Here is a 14,549-nt window from a genome sequence, read left to right as displayed (position 1 = left end):
GTGTGTGCGTGATAGGAGAGTGCATGTGCTGTGTGTGAGATATGAGTGAGGTGTGTATGAAGATTGTGTGTGTGAGTGACAGGAGAGTGCATGTGCTGTGTGTGACATATGTATGAGGTATGTATGAAGACTGTGTGTGTGAGTGACAGGAGAGTGCATGTGGTGTGTGTGAGATATGTATGAGGTGTGTATGAAGAGTGTGTGTGAGAATGAAAGGGTAATGAACACACGTGTGCATGATTGTGGGAGTTTGAGAAAAGAAAACTGCAATTAAAAAAGCAGAGTGCACAAAAGAATGCAGCGTGTGTGCAGCCTCAAGCTGGGAGAGAAAGAGAGAGAGAGAGAGAGAGAGAGAGAGAGAGAGAGAGAGAGAGAGAGAGAGAATGACTTTAAGCCTTGAAGTTGCCTATCAGTTTGTACCCAAAGAGAAGTCTGTGGATATGTATTATGTGCCTTCCAGATAACCCTGCTTCCAGGTGAGAACTCTGATCCTGTGAGAGGGCCAGGAAAGTCTGACAGAATGGCTGCTCCCCTGAGGGCAAAGGATAAAACTTTTAGGTCTATGACCTCCTAATTTATCTTTTCACCTGAAAACTTATTATTCAAATTTTCTTACTGGGATACAACTGTGGTCCTGGTGAGCGTCTTGTCTCTTGGATGCTCAGTCAGTTCTTCGTTGTCACAGACTGTTTGAGCTTACTCCAGTCACTGGGACTTATTCACACCTTCAAATTTGCTGAAGTTTTCAGATTTCTAACGTTTGTGGCAAACTGAGTGACAAAAGCAATGAATGTTGAGCACGTCACTGGGGTCCAGTGCATATGGAGCTACGGGTGTATGGATGTGGTAAGTCCCGAGGAGTTACTATAAGAAAGTAGGACTGTGCTCTTAGGACCCCTGCGTGACCTCACTTCACTTTGCCAGCTTTGTGGGCTTCTACACTGCTGGTCTGAGAAGAACTGAAAACTAATGAAATAGATGTGTAGCCTCCCATTACCTTTGTCATTGTTAGGATATTAGTAGGAGAGGTTTGATTGAAATATACTCTCAAAAATATTAACAAAACCATTGCCTCTTGTGTACCATCTGGAGGAAGTACCAAGTTCACAGACATTTCTTCACAAACTTCTCAAAGCCAGCAAACTGGAGCACGAAGAAAGCCAAGTCCAAGGCATTCAAAACCAGCATCCTCAACAATGCCCCCAGGAAAGGCTTTGGTAAAAGAAGGGAGGTACTGAGACAGTTGGCCCTCATACACTCAGAGAAGACTGTGCCAGGAGAATTGGGGAAGGATTGTGGGAGAGAGTAATTAAGTATCAGTAGTCAGTGAGCAGAACGTAAAGTGAAAAAGAAAAAATATATAAATAGAAATAAAATAAAGGTCTTTAACAAAATGGGACACAATGTATTGCTGAACTAACTCTACTGTGTTTACACTTGCACATGCTTTAACATCTAGAGAGACTAGATGTGATAAAGTAGGATGCCCTTGTCGTTTACATATACTATGTACACAGCAAAGATAAATGAAGAGGATAACATGCAGATCACAGATCCATTGATCCCTTGCATCTATGTGACTCTGCTTCCCTTTATCAGGACTGTGGAGGCCTCTGCTCATCCAGGTCTCAGGGCTCAAGCAAAATGCAGTCCCCTATGATCTCTGGCCAAGTGCTCTTGTGTTCCCAAAATTACTCTGCCTCAGGCTGCAGAGGCACTGAAGGGCCAGCCTTCACCTTCAAGGTGCAACCACTCTTTCAGTCTTTACAGGCTCTCTTTTACTCAACTGAAGGTTTCAGCAGAGGCCTTTCATCTCAATAACAGAAGCTTACCTAATCCAAAATATTGGGAAGCCATCCTACACTCCTGATTGCCTGCTTACCTGAGACCAAACTACATAGCTCTCCTCTTTATGCCTGTTTCCCTGATTTGAAAGTAAATATTGTGTTCATCTGTGGCATCGGTGGTAAGAATAAAATCCTTAACATGAATAAGAGGACCATGCAGAGCATGGCTTTACATTCTATATACAAATTGAATAGCTAGAGGGAATTATCAAAGACTACAATAAGAATCCTAACAACAATTACAGAAATTATGAAATGAAATAAAACAAAACAAAAGCAAAAACAAAAATACCTTGTGGGTGCTGGTATTAAAGGCATGTATTAACTCTGACCAGCTTTTAGGTATTTCTAATAAAAAGCAAACAAACAAACAAACAAACAGCCTTATTACAGTTGCAGCAGGTGCAGGAGAGAAAGCTGGGAGATATCCTGTGCTGCTGCCCCCATGCTGTGATTCTGCAACAAAAACTTCCTTGGGAATAGGAACCTGTATGCAGTGGGATCCCTTGCTGGGCCTGTCATCTCAAAAATAGGGACTTCCCTAATCCAAAACCTTGGAATCCAGTTTACTTCAGGCCAGGAATGAAGTCAACCATCATTAGGGAAAGAGCAAGGGGAAAATTACATAGGAAAAAATATGTGCCTTAATCAGAAAAGATCCTCAAGTTCTAAGGCCTCCACAATCTCCACCCCTCTCTTCTGAGCTGTGCATAGAGATGTTGTATAACTCCAGATGGTAGGAAAAGGCAGAGTTCTTCCCAGAAAAGTCAAACATGATTTTCACCCTGACATCTGTAAGGTGAGGTGGCATCGTATCACAGAGTCAGCTCACCGGGGATAAGGACACAGAAGCCACAGATGACAATGCCAATGGACTCCCTCCTGAACTTATGGACACATTAAAATTGAGGTTTAGCCTAACCTTAGGCCATTCCACTCCCTGCCCATCCACCTGATTTTTATGTTTGCTATGAGCAAAAGATCAGAGTGGAGCCCCAAATATCCTCATGATAGGACTTGGAAATTCAGGAAGAATGATATTGGAGAAGGGATGGCTATGTGGTTACAATGTGGTAACTGGGTTCTGACCAGGAACCTCGTCCTTAGCCAATGGAGCCTTTAAGGCCGGGCCTCCTGCTTGTTCCAGTGCAGGCTAAGACTTCAGGGTCAGGCCAGCTCCTAGCCCCACACAGGGCTGCCTGCATACCCTTGTATCTGCATTAGAGCTAGAGTGCTCTCTGCCCCATCCTCTTCTCTCCTCTTTGTCACAGCCTTGGTCCCCAAGAGCACTTGTCAAACACCTTTATACATCTATCTCTATCTCAAGGTCAGGTTCCCAGAGAATCAATCCCCATAGCTGACCATAAATGAGTATTCTTTGTGTGTGTGTATATATAATGTTGTAGAACACAGAATAGCGATTCTTGGTGAAAGCTTCGTGGACATGTGTCTTTGCACTGGGATCTTTCCACATGACTTAGATATCCTTGCCATGAGGTCATTACCAGTCACCTTGCCATTTCAGTTTCATTTTTCTTTTGGATGCTATCGCTGTTTGATGTAAGATCCAAGGCTGAACTTCCATACTGGGCTATGGTTTAAGACTTGATTTACAGCCATATGGCCCTCGGGTTGTTTCCTTTTTATACTAGAGGTTGATTAATCTTTCCAGCAAGGCTTCCAGTACTTGATAGGTACATGCTGTCAGAGCAGAGTTATACAGAATCCATATGCTGGCCTTCCTCTGATCGTGCTTACCGTTGCCAAGTCCTCAAACAGGGCAGCTCTTGGAAAAAAAAAAACCCTGCAGGCAAAGAAATGATATATGTGGGTCTACCCCTGGCTCCTTGAGAAATGGAAGAGGAATATGGTCTTGACTTACTGGAAGTCTTATCCCAAGACTAGGGAAGGGGACTCCAGAGAGCACTAAGCCTTCTCCTCATCCATCATAGTCTGTATAGCCTGTGGCTTTCATGTGGTCAGTGTGATGACCTTAAAATGTTCTAGGTATTTCTGCCATGTTACGTCTCTATACCTAGACATGACCTCAGGTGTACAGTCACATTGGAAACATAAAAAGCCTTGCATCTGAATTGTGAAAATCAATGTGTGTTATATTTAAAATACCACAATAATTGAGTGGCCATTGCTACAGTAAATATTATTAGGGGGTTTCTACCCCACCGTAGATCATTTAGTTCCCAAATAAAAGACACAAAACTTTTAGATTTAGAATAAGCCTTAAAGTACTAAAGCTGGGCAGACATCAACCCTCTGTGCTATTTTTTCTGCTTCCCTGTCCATAACCCCGAATATTGCTTGCCAAGCTCTGCCTGGGCCACTCCTGTTCTGACAGGCTGCCCCTCATGGCAATACACTCACGATCCACCTACCCTATGGGGTGGTGTCTCCTTCCTTCTCCTCCATGTCTTTTCCCTCTCCTCGTGGACCCTGCCTGAGCCCCCAGGCCCAGGGAATCTTTGCTCTGTCCCCTCTCTTCTGCCCAGCCCATGTTGTACGGATTTTATTAACCAATCAGGGATAACTTAGGAGGCAAAAAAAAAAAAAAAGAAAGAAAGAAAATCTGGTATACATGAGGATCTCCTTGTCTTGGAGCAACCAGACCTTAGGGTACAGAATTTACCATTTGAATATACAGCAGCAGCAGACACATTATAGGCCAATCTACTTTGTAGTTGGACTCAAAGCTTGGCTCTCACACCCACTGGATGTTCAACTGTGGAGAAGTTATTTTACCTTTGTGTGACTCAATTCCCTTATCTGCACAGTGAGGATGATAACGAGTGTTAATTCACAGAGTTGTCTTGGGGACTGACGAGTTAATATATCTAGTATTTAAACATTAAACACCATCTGCTTTGCATAATTAATAAAAGTCTGTGGAAAGGGCAAAGTCATAAAGCCAGAAGAACATTTGATTTGGAAATGGGGCCATACAACTACATCTAATAACAAACTCAGAATCAGGGAATGGTGGAAGACTAAGGCCAGAGAATTGGGAAATCAAGGCTAGCCTGGGCTGCATAAGATCCTATCTCAAAATATCAAGAAAAGTCAGGTTCATAGTAATAATAAATCAAGAAATAGCCATTATAAAGAATTTACAAAAAGCAAAGCAGTGGAGCAGAGTGGACGCTGTGTGTCAAGTCCCTCTGCTGTCCATCGCTGGGACCAAGTATGCATCAGGTCAGTGACGGGAATGGGGTGCTGAGAGCCTGGAGCAAAGGGATGCTGGCTGCATGGCCACATTTGAACAGCGCTAAAGCAGGACTAAATGCTAAGAAAAAAAGCCATATGCAAAACATGTAAATTTTAATGTTCTCCAGGAAGGCAAAACCACAATAATTTTACTGTTTGTCAAGCTGCTTGTGTCACCAAACTTCTAATATTGGTAAGGACGTGAAAAACTCTTGTGATGCAAACCAGCTGCCAATAAGAAGAGCAACCACTGTCCTGACCAAGGTGACCTGGATGCTGTCAAATAGGCCGAGGCAGCCTGGACAGCCATCAGAGTATGTTTAACACACAGATATCTGTCATTTCAAAAGGGGGAAAATGAAGCCTGACTTTTCCCCCCACTTTATGCAAAACCAAGAATACTCCAGCATTGAGTCTTACAAATAAAAATATGCCAAGAAACTTCATAGAATATGCATTTCTCTTGTGTGTGCTCCTGAGTGTGTGTGTTTTGTTTGTGTTTTGTGTGTGTTTTGTGGGTGTGTATGTGTGTGTGTGTGTGTATGTGTGAGTGTGTGTGTGAGTGTGTATTTTGTGTGCATGTGTGTATGTCTGTGTGTATGTGTGTGAATGTGTGTGTGTGTTTTGTGTGCATGTGTGTGTGTCTGTGTGTATGTGTGTGAGTGTGTGTGTGAGTGTGTGTGTTTTGTGTGCATGGTTGTGGGTGTGTGTGTGTGTGTGTCTGTGTCTTTGTGCACAAATGCTTCAATTATCTGCTATGGTGAATACTATCCCCAACTCAATTATGAAGGTTAGTATTAAGCTGTGAGTAGTATGTGGAGAGTGGTCACAAAGAATAATTAGGAGTCCTCTTCTGTTAAGTTGTCTGAGACTCCCAAATGCTGCATGCTGTGAGTGGGCCTCACATCTCAGCACACTAATTCTATTAAGTACAATTCCCGTGTGTTTTTCTTAAACAATTTTCTATGAAAACCTTTAATAATTTTTTCTCCCATTCATTTTTTGTGGAGGGGACAAGGGTCTTTGTTTTGTTTTTTTTCCTTTTTTCTTTTTTTTTTTCTTGCTTATTTTAGGTCCACAGGATTTTCTGTAGCCTTTGAGGAAGTCCTAGACTTAGGACACTGGATCTGTATAGTTTAGGGAATTAACCAGTTCACTGAGCACATTTTTTGTTTGTTTGGTTTCTGTTTTTCTTTTGAAATCTCACTGTGGGTGCAGAGGAAGTCCTGAGGAACTGCAGCCCTAAGAGGATGTGTGTTGTAAAAATGATATGACCATGCCATGGACCCAAAGCCATTTATCCATGGGGAAAAGGCAAAGGCCCCCATACCCCTTGAGGCTCAGAGACATGACAAAGCCTTCTCAGGATGGTGTTGATAGTGTGTGCAGAAAAAGTCTACTCTACCTTTCCCCCTGGCCCCATCTGGATATTTACAGCCTGAAGACTGCCAGCTGCAGAGACTGCTCCTACTGAGATTAGCTAAATCTGCCCCTTGTCAGTTACATATGCATAGTCCTCCCCTCCTTGTTTATCTGCCTGTAATGCCCACCTCCTTGCTGCCTGGAGCAACAGCCCTGCTTCCTGGCCAACTCTATATAATAAACATGCTGAGCTTCTGGGATGCTGCCTTTCTCCAGCTCATGGACCCAGCCTTCCCCATGTAAGTGTGTCCAATGTCATTCTTCATTTCCTCCTCACCCCTGGTCAGGCCCAAGTCCCTGGTGCCAGGCAAAGGACTTGGCAATCTCAGTCTGCTCCACTTCGAAGGAAGTGCTTTCTACACTGAAATCTAAAGCACACAGTGGGTTCAGCTCCCTCTCAAGTGTCTTTGGTGAGGGTTGGGGTGGGTGTGAGACCATTTGCATTATGACTATTTCAGAAGAGTAAGGATTCACAGTTTGTTTTTGGTGAAGGTGAGCTCCCCAAGAGGCTATCATTGCCAACTTTTTTCCCAAGTCACCTTCTAGGAGGTCAACTGACTCCTGGGTGAGTCTTTGGTTACACTGCTTCAGTTTTCTGTGGCTACACTGTCCAAATGGCACCCAGTGGTCACACATGGCTATTTGAGATGAACTAAACTTAGAACTAAAATCTGCCTCTTTAGTCACAGCAGGCAAACCAGGAGGCAAACAGCCAGCCAGAATCCATAGCCAGAAACACAGCAGATATAGAATATTTCTATCATCTAGAAATTTCTCTTGGATAGAAGTGGTCTAGGTTCTTGGTGTCTGGTTTTTCCTTCAGGGAGAATTACTTGCCATACTAATATCCAACGGTTTATTTTTAAAGCAACTTTAACAAAATGCGACTTACTCATCCCCAAATTAATCCAGTTTAAGTCTACAGTGCAATGGTTCCCCATAAATCTACCCGAGTTCCCCATAAATCTACCAGAGTTCGTTGCTAGACCACGGAACAAAAGAACGAGAGTGTATGCAGTTATGTAAAATGGTATGCAACAGTATTGTCCACTGCATAATTATACTGTACTACTTTTGAATTCTTCAAAATTCAGGCCTTTTATTGATAGTTGTACAAAAATACATTATCCTAGAGTTGAGAAAATATACAGTATTTCATCTGGGCTTTTTTTTTTCATTGAGACTTTAATATTTTTGCATCTTTTGCTAGTATCGTTAGATTCTTTATAAGAGTTTTATTTTTCGGAGTTTTTTTTTTTCTTTTTGTTTTTTGTTTTTTTTGTTTTTTGCCAATCTGGTCAGTATTTGATGCCATTTCAATGTTCTCAGGATTTTGATGAAAATAATACTACAATGATAAAGTGATACTCATTTTCTTGAGCCATTTACATATGTATATACACACATATATGGGAAGTTATATATACATAATTCTATGCTATACTGTGTAGAATACAATTCTATTATACCTCAACATATACATTTTGCTCAATATGATATCTGTGAATGTTATCAGTCATGGGGAAATATTAAGAGCCTGAATAAACATGGACAATATTTGCAGAATGCACATAAAATTGAAGATGGTATATAAGCAAAAATGTGAAGTATATCACTTACACTTTCATATCGAATGCACTTTAAAATTTTTAATAGATTAAAAAATTTAAATCATCTTTACCCAGTTTCTTGTTTTTTTTTTCGAAATGTGTCTCCTGGATGATTTGAATTATATATGCTGCTTAAGATCCTTTTAACAACAGTGACCTAATGCCTTAAATGTGTTTCTGATATTTCCATTCACTTGATCACTGTTCAATAATTGTACCATGTTGATAACTGTACTTTCTTTTTTATCACTTTAAGAATGTAACTTTCATGTGTGAGTATACACTTTTGATCCTAACACTTTGAAGGCATAAGCAGGTGGATCTGTTTTGTGAGGTCGACCTGGTCTATATAGGAAAACCCTATCTTAAAAAAAAATCAATCAATAAATAAGCAAATAAATAAAAAGAATTTAAAACATTTCTAAATAATATGAACACAACCACATCTTTAATAACAATTGATTTTTATTGCTGATAATTCATATAATCAATTTACAAAATGTTACATAGTGTCATATGGGAACTCAATTTCATCGTAAAATAAACCTGCTTTTCTCTTTTCATTGGTTGCTCTTAGTTTCCATATTCATACACATATATAATTTATTCTGATTATTCTCTCCCCCACATCGTCCCATTCCCTCCCCTGTGACTTAAACATATACAGTCTTCTAAATTTAGGTTTCCGATGTCTGATTTCTCTTTTATTTATTATACATTCCTTTACTTTTCCATCTATAGTTTATGATATCTTAATAAGAAACCCATTCTGTCATTAGCACTCTCTGTGCTTGATAGGAGACATTCACATTCTTCAGTAGCTTGTCATCAGTGCAGGAAATGACATCAAGCTCTCTCGCTCTCTCTCTCTCTCTCTATCTCTGTCTCTGTCTCTGTCTCCCTCTCTGTCTCTCTGTCTCTCTGTCTCTTCTGTCTCTCTGTCTCTCTCTCCATCCCCTCCCCAATTGTTCTGTTTTCTAGTACAAGGACTCACACTTTAGTCTAGCCTTGAACTCAAGGCAATCCACCTACCTCAGCCTTGTGAGTGTTGGGATTGCAGGTATACACCATCTTGCCCAGTGAATTTTGTGACTCTCCTACATCCCTTTACTATTTCTGAGTTATTTTTAATATTGCTGTGACCCTTTTCTAGCTTCTAGATGTAGATACATTAACTGATTAGAAGGTTTTATTTTTAAAGATTTATTTATTTATGTACATGAGCACTCTGTCTGCGAGTGTGCCTGAATGTCAGAAGAGAGCTTCAGACAGAAGAGGGCATTGGATCCCACTACAGATAGTTGTGGATCACCATGTGGTTGCTGGGAATTGAACTTGGGAGCAATGGAGAAGCAGCGCTCTTAACCACCAAGCCATCTCTCCAACCTGATAAAAAAGATTTTAAATTTCATTCTTTTCGTGTTTGTTTACAATCTTTCTTCTTGAGAACACTGTGATGGAATGTCCAAATGGTGATTAGTGGCGGTTGGTAGAAGGAGCCATATGTGTGATGCTGCCATATGTGTGAGGGGCTGGCAACAAGGTGCAGACCCAAGACCATGGCCCTGAGCACTGAGGCTCGCCTGCTGGATGTGGGCTCTCAGCCCCATCAAGATGTCTTCAGGAGAGGACAGCAGGTGGTGGCTTGTGCCCTGCTGAGCCGGCCTAGGAGAGTGGCAACCACAATCGCCATGCCCAAGCCTCCAGCCTGGGGCACCAGGAAGCTCCGGCTGTGATGGCCTCAGGTTGGTCATGGTGGGCCTGGAGGCCCGAAGAAGCCGCCCGGGCCTCCGCGGGCCCTGAGAGGGGACTGACGGGCCTGAGCGGAGCCCGGAGCTCCACACCACACGCCTCCCCTTGTCCTGCCTCCCCGTGTTGTCTGCGCCACGGAGTGGGCACACGTGTCCTTCCCACCCCGCAGCTTGACCGCGCCCGAGCCGGGCCTCAGGGCACGCGGAGCTCGTGGGTGAGCGCGGGGCCTGAGCGGGCGGGGCGCTCGCGTTATATTTCGCGCCCGCAGCAGCGCGTGTGCCTGGGCGAGTTTTCCTTCTGCGGGTGCCGGCAGCCAGGGCGCCGCCGCCCAAGCTGACTCCTCTCTCTCTCCCTCTCCGACCCCGGCAGGGCCCAGAGGTGATTCTGCCTGCACGATGTCCTCCTTCCTGGAGACGAGCTCTTCGCAGGCGCCACATCGCGAACAAAAAGAGAAAAGAAAAAAATGAAAAGAAAAATCAGAAGAAGCTGACAGAGAAGGGGGCGGTAACGGCGTTGGGGGTCACCTCGGCCACGGGAGGGCGCGCTAAGACAGCGGCGGGGTTTCCAACTGAGACTGCAGCCTTGCAGTTTCCAGGGATGAAGCCCAGGCCAGCCCTGCCAGGGGACCTGTGCGTGGACCCCTAGTCCGACCTCCGGTCTGCTCCCCAGGGACAGCAAGGAGCAAGCAGGGCGGGCTGCACCGCCAGAGCAGCATCATCAAGGTAGGTAGGAGACCCGCGTCCCTCCTAAGGCTCCTTCTGGGCCCCCCCCTCCCCCGCCCTGGGAAAGCAGTGGCAGAAGGAGGCAATGCAAAGTGAGCCCATTGGGTAGGGGAAGGGAGGGTTCAGGGATGTATGGAGAGCTGAAGCAGGGATTGGAAAGCCTATGGCATTGGGAAAGAATGGAGAGGTGGTCTGGAGTGTGCATGAGAGCTGTGCTCTGACATCCCCAGAGCAACTTGGGGCTGTCACCTCTCTCCAGATTGACTTAGAATTAAATGACCTGTACCTGCCAGGGCAGGACAGGCTTTTCAGAGGCAGCTTAGCCTGGTGGCACACTCCCTGTAATGTTTCCATTGTATGTTAAAGGACAGGGATCATAGGAAAATATTTCCTTAAAACCTCAGGCAATGAATGATTATTTAATAGATTTCTTCTGATCTACTTTGTAATTGGTTGCCCCTTGCAAGAGATTGTATTTGGAAGATGTAAAATACCCTCCTTCAATTAAAAGGGAACATAAACAGAAATTTCCTCTTTTTTAGACTCCAAAGCTCTGAGAGATTACAGTTCTGCATAATTTAATTCTTTCCTACCTGCTATGAGCAGGCCTCCAGATCAGCAAGTTCCTTTGGAATGGTTTTGCTTGTTTTTGTTTATTTTCCATGGTGCTGATTAGAAAGCCATGAATTTTAAATTTCAAGAGGTGACACCCAGAGTTTATGGTGGTTTCCTTCACACACTGCAGTGTAGTTGCAGCATAAAAACATACTTCTTGTGACAAGAAGTGGAAAAGAAAGTTGATGAGCTAAGAAAAGTAGAGCCTTGAGCCAGATCAACCATTTGGCTTCCTCAAATATGGAGCAAGCATGGAATGTGGCTTTTTCAGAATCGAGGGGGTTTTTAGGATTGGGCAGTGAATGCTGTCTGGGGCTAACCCGTCCCTTTTGTGGCTGACAACCCTTAGGAGAAGGTCAGAATGTGCCAACAGCACAGAGTGGGCACTGGTGGTGTTTGAACTCAGAAGTGCTCAGGAACTGTGAAAGTTTCTCTGTTATCACCCTGGAGCCATCTAGTGAAATAGACCACTGTGATGCTGTGTAAGAGGCCATTGTGAGGGCTGGAGAGATGGCTCAGTGGGTAAGAGCACCAAGTGTTCTTCCAGAGGTCCTGAGTTCAAATTCCAGCAACCACATGGTGGCTCACAACCATCTGTAATGAGTACTGATGCCCTCTTCTGGTGTGTCTGAAGACAGCTGCATTGTCTCACATATAAATAAATAAATCTTACAAAAGATTGTCATCTACTGCAGTTTCTGTGTGGACAGGGCACAGTTGAAGGGCTTAAAAATCAAGTACATTGCCTGTCTTTAGAGATCAAGTGTATCACCTAACATTCAAACCAAGAAATGTAGTGTCTTTTTTGCTGCTTCTGTACCTTTAAGTGATGTAACTTTTCTCCTATTACATCGTTTGTTTCCATGATAGTTGTTTTCAAGTATATATGATTATCGCTCCTATTTGCAGAGCTATTCAATATTTTCATTGATTAAATATTTGTGGTGAATTTACATTGTGATATCAGTAAAATGCTATGTGAAAATTTTAGAGAATATACCGGTTTGGGTAATTTTAATAACCTTTACCCTCAAGTGGTTGCCTGTTTTCACATTGAAAAGACTGGAATTCATTACCATCCATAGCAGGATTGATAGGGAAGCACAATGGACAGCGACAGTGTTGTTCCCTTTGACAGTTGTGGGAGCCAAGAAAGACGTGTGACTTGCTTTTTGTGATTTACCAAATCAAGACTGAGTATCATTACTGTAGAAGCCCATGGGAAAAATGATGAAGTTCTCAGAAATCACCAGTTAAAGATATCGTGGTTTTGTTTATATTGAATTCTGAGTTTCAAAGTTATGTTTCATTTTTCTTTATTCCTTAATGAGGCTTTTTATTAATTTTTTTATTCACCATTACACCCTTAGATGCACAGGGCTAGGATTGTAGTAGGTGCTCAATAAATCTCTGACCATCGGGGAGGAGGAATGATAAGAAAGTATGTATTTTCTGTAAGTTCTGCTAGTTTTGGGAACAGGTGGTTTTAGGTTGACCAGTTACAGCTTGGTATCTTGTCCCACATAAGACAACTTGACAGAACCCCCTTTCTGGCCATTATGTTCAACTTATTTTTGTCTTAATCATTCTTGAAAATCATGGAAGTAGTGTGGAAAATTGATTGTACCTGCAGTATAGCAAAAAAGCCCAGTCTAGATAGGTAAGCAGCTATGTTTCTCCATGAGCTGATGTCTTAAAACATCTATATTTTAGGAATTTAGTGTTGTGTTTTCTAAACGTACATCGTACAGCATACAGATAACATCGTAATAGAATTAAGGAATCTTTTGATTTAGCACCAAATTCCATAAAGCGATGACTACTGCACAGCTCTCTTGGCTATATGAATAGCCGAAATTATATTTCATTCTTTTAAAGAAATAATGAAAGTACTTAAGGTTAAGCAAAGCCCATTGGAATAGTTTACTGTGGTGTTTCTCTTTGGTTTCTTGTGCTCTTTTAGAAGACGACTTTAAGAAGTCAGGGCGGTCAGGTGGTCAGTGTGGTCAGGCAGTCATGAGCAGATGGTTAAGCGATGTGCTAGGGCCCCATAGGCCAGTGAGCCCAGCCGAAGAGCAGAGGCTAGCCAGTGAGCCTGACTGAAGAGCAGAGGCTAGCCAGTGAGCCTGACTGAAGAGCAGAGGCTAGACAGTGAGCCTGACTGTAGAGCAGAGGCTAGCCAGTGAGCCAGGCTGAAGAGCACAGGCTAGCCAGTGAGCCTGACTGAAGAGCACAGGCTACTCAGTGAGCCTCGCTGAAGGCTGAAGAGCAGTGATTTTAACCTTTATTTCTAAGTTCTTCCGTTTTCCTAAAATTTCTACAAAAGTTTGCCTCCATAAAGTTTGGCTTTAAAGGTTCTCCTTGCTCTCTTCTTCTTATCTCCTTTCCTCTTGCTCTTATGACACAATAATTTCCTTACTCTCAATGCCTTACTCTCAACTCTATGCCTTTACTTCTAAGTTCTTCTTGAGTTCTGTTCTCTTCAGTTCAGTTCTGTCTAAAAAGCTTTCTCTCTCTTTCTCCTCAGCATTTGTATATCTTTCTGAACACAACATCACATGGTGAAAAGTTCACCACAAGTTTGCACAGGAATTCAAATCATAAGTTGGATAATCAGTTTAAGACAGAGAATGTTTACATGCATATCCATGAAGAGTAATCATCAGGATAAACAGTCACCATCTGTCACTAGCTCTGCACATTCATGGAGAGTTAAAAGCTGTAATTTTTATGAGAAAAGAATAAGTGAAATTACCTACAGGCAAATCCAGTCAATTATTTATGTTCAGTCCTTGCACCTATAGTAAATCATTAGTTCTCTTTTTATGAACTTTGGTTAATTGGTTTATACCCTCTTAGGATGGGCTCTAATTTGTAGATGCCTGCTTGGTATTGCAGAAGCAATTCACTCATGACACTTTAAGAAGAAGAGTTCTCAATGCAATTTTGATTACCAGAGAAAACTTAATAGCATTCTCATTATAAAGGAGCTTAAAATTACTAATCTCATTTTAGGAATACTTATAGAATTATAGGAATTATAGGAATTAAGACATCATCTATTTGTCTGTACATCATCATGCCAAGACAATACATCTTCGTTGCTCTGTGGTGATTTGCTCAAAAGAGTAGGGTAAAGAGCATGACAAATACAGAGGCAGATACTTGCAGCCAACCATTTAGCTGAGATCAGGGTCCCCAATGGGGGAGTAAGAGAAAGGATTGAGGGAGCTGAAGGGGTTTACAGCCCCATAAGAAAAACAGTAAGAAACACCCATAGCTCCCAGGGCTGAAACCACCATCCAAAGAGTACACATGGAAAAACCCATGGCTACAGTTGCATATGTAGAAGAGGATGGCCT

General features: G+C 42.6%; 1 protein-coding gene and 1 pseudogene across 1 annotated transcript in view; both read left to right on the top strand.

Annotated features, from left to right (window-relative positions):
- The first annotated feature begins 821 nt into the window (after positions 1-821).
- Positions 822-14,549, top strand: part of LOC134480445 (reticulocalbin-1-like) — an 18,905-nt pseudogene continuing 5,177 nt past the window's right edge.
- LOC134480476 (uncharacterized) overlaps positions 10,129-14,549 on the top strand; it is a 21,379-nt gene continuing 16,958 nt past the window's right edge. The window contains exon 1 of the mRNA XM_063267967.1: positions 10,129-10,572. The gene's annotated coding sequence lies outside the window, so the exon portion shown is untranslated. The remainder of the gene's footprint in view (positions 10,573-14,549) is intronic.

The sequence above is a fragment of the Rattus norvegicus genome, chromosome 9 (genome assembly GCF_036323735.1).
Source record: "Rattus norvegicus strain BN/NHsdMcwi chromosome 9, GRCr8, whole genome shotgun sequence".
Taxonomy (NCBI): Eukaryota; Metazoa; Chordata; class Mammalia; order Rodentia; family Muridae; genus Rattus; species Rattus norvegicus.
Note: the sequence above shows the minus strand (reverse complement) of the source record. Positions and strands in the feature narration are given on the sequence as shown.